Below are 2,733 nucleotides of genomic sequence, written 5' to 3' on the forward strand. Positions count from 1 at the left end.
ACGTGGGTCCGTTATACAACCTGGCAGTATGAAGCGAGCTGCAGCGGCGGTGACAGCCTTGCGGAACTTACGTTCACCGAGATGGACGTCGGTTGGTGTGGGGAGCGCTGTGAAGGTGTTTTCGGTAAACTCCGCGTAACTTTTCCAATCAGCTTTAGAAAAGTTGATATATGTCCGGTGTTTGGCGGAGGCAAAGTCGGTTGGTTTATCTATCGAGATGACTATGGGTAGGTGGTCTGATGCTAAAGTCAGCATAGGTCGCCATGTTATGCTTTTTATCAGACCAGCGCTGACTATGGTGATGTCTGGCGAGCTACTGCAGTTACCCATAGTCCTGGTGGGTGCGTCGTCGTTCATTGTGCAGAATGTCGAATCGTCTATCTGCTCAGCCAAGTCTGTTCCCCTACGATCGTTTGACAGGCTTGAGTGCCAAAGATCGTGGTGCGCATTAAAGTCACCTACTACCATACGGTTTTCACCTCTGAGGAGCGCACCTATATCAGGATGATATCCTGCCGGGCAGCAGGTGACAGGGGGTATGTATATGTTAAATATTTCGAACTCAACATCGCCTGATCGGATAGCGATGCCCTGACATTCTAGGGTGGTATCCCTGCGGTCGATGGCTGCTTCGATAAGACGATACTGCACGGTGTGGTGCGTGATGAACGCTAAGCCACCACCATTATCTCGCTCGCATTCTCGACGGTGCACGTTGTACCCGGCGCAACTCAACAAAGTTGAATTGCTGTGCAACTTCGTCTCTTGGGCCGCAGCTATCAATATACCATGCCGACACATGAAGACGGTTATCGCCTCAGTCTTGCTCTGTAGCCCGTTACAGTTAAATTGAAGGAGCTTCATGTGGTTCGGGAGACGTGTCGTGATGTGGGGTGTAAGTGATGTGTGTGTTCTTACCGCCGTTGGCTGTGTGCGCTGCTGTGATGGTTGCAGCGCGTATTTAACCACTGACAAGAGTTTAACTACCGATTTTGATAGTCAAACGCTCAGTTAACAAAAGTTTAAACCAGCATGCTCCCATAGTTAAACTCTTGTGAAATTAAATTTTTCTTTTGTGGAACAAATATAAACAGTATAGAAAAATATAGATTTTCCATATGAATTTCCATAGTTCACTATTTGACTCTGAATATAAATTCACAGTCTAATCCTTCGGAGCGCGCGCTTTGAAAGTTACACGAGAGGGCGCGCTGCGGCAATTTAGCCGCAAGGTGCATCTCAAAGATTGACTGATTTTTTTTTACTTATGTCGAAAAATCATTCAAATAAAACATTTGAATAATTTGTGTTTATATTGAAACATCATGATGCAATAATGAAAGGTGTTATACGTTGGCAACTTCTCGCTCTAATCCGCCATCTTGAACTACCTTAGGAGAAACTGTGCTGTTTCTTTGCTATTTTCACTGAACATTTCCCAAAATATTAGAAAAAAATTCTGAACAAGCTACATTGATTCAATTTTCGTTGTTCGTTTTGTTCTTATTCGCTGACATTTGTTTTCCAATTGCGTGATTTTGGTAAGTATTGTAATAAAACCGAATTATTTTACAAATAAATTATAATTTTGCATTTATTAGGTCATTTCCTTAGTGTTTCGCTGACCGACCTGTGCTGGTATTGTGATTAAGAGCTAATACACGTAAGTTACAACATATTATTTTGACTTTATTGCTGAACCATTCCATTTGAGCTCTTTGTTATTTCAAAACCTAATGAACCATTTATTCGCAGATTTTTCGGACGATTCTGCTGTGCTGCGTTCCTGCTCCGCCTGTATATTGCTCCGCCCGTATTTTATAGTGTTGCGTTCCTGTTGCGCCTTTGCATTAGTGTGTGCGTTTTGATTTAGACACGTTGAAGTAAGTTGAAACCAGGTTCTCGTTTGTTAAAAACCTAAAAAACCATTTATTTGCAGATTTTTTGTATGCTTCTGCTGTGCTGCGTTCCTGCTTCACCCGTGTATTAGATTGCTGCGTTCCTGTTAACATACATATCGTCGCTTAAAGTACAAAACCGCGTAACTGACATTTGCTGCTAAAAATTGGATTCGCTCACACACGTTTTTGGATCAATCCTTATCCATTCTTCCTGAAATATACTAGCCAAAAATGCGATTGCTTTTTACAAAAAGATAACCATTTTGAAATATGAGTGTTTTTACTCTCTAGAAATTAATTTATGCAACCTCGCATACGTGGGTTTGCATTATCTCTATACGCGGTTTTGCAATTTATTGATACATGGTTTTGTACTTTAAACGACTATAAGTATGTAGATGTATGTACATGTATATCACATATATTGACTTAGATATGTATACACAATTAATGGTGTACATAAATTTTTTTATATTGAAACTAGATATGTATATAGTACATATTTTATTATTATTAGTCGGTTCAAAAAAGTCTTATCTCAAATAAAAATACTTCGAAAATGTGCTGAGATAGGGTGTTTTTGAACCGAGTTCCGAGATAGGGCATTTTTCAATCGAATTCTTAAATAGGGCGTTTTTCAGCCAAATTTTGAAATAGGGCGTTGAAAAGCTTTCTGATATCGGGAGTTTTCGACCTGGCTGCCGAGATAGGTCGATCTTCTACTCAGCCATCGATATTTGGTCGAAGTTTTCGTTATATAGAAGACGATTAAACACGATTTGTTTTTAATCGATTCTAAAAAAACTAAGGTAATTTTTAGCCACTTCAAACT

General features: G+C 40.1%; 1 long non-coding RNA gene across 1 annotated transcript; it reads left to right on the plus strand.

Annotated features, from left to right (window-relative positions):
• Positions 1-1,309: 1,309 nt before the first annotated feature.
• Positions 1,310-2,280, plus strand: LOC118754387. The gene is made up of 3 exons (XR_004994890.1): positions 1,310-1,663; positions 1,756-1,883; positions 1,940-2,280. It is a non-coding gene; the product is annotated as an uncharacterized LOC118754387 (long non-coding RNA).
• Positions 2,281-2,733: the final 453 nt, after the last annotated feature.

The sequence above is a fragment of the Rhagoletis pomonella genome, unplaced genomic scaffold (assembly GCF_013731165.1).
Source record: "Rhagoletis pomonella isolate Grant_MI unplaced genomic scaffold, Rhpom_1.0 Rhpom_scaffold_03821, whole genome shotgun sequence".
In the NCBI taxonomy this organism is placed as follows: Eukaryota; Metazoa; Arthropoda; class Insecta; order Diptera; family Tephritidae; genus Rhagoletis; species Rhagoletis pomonella.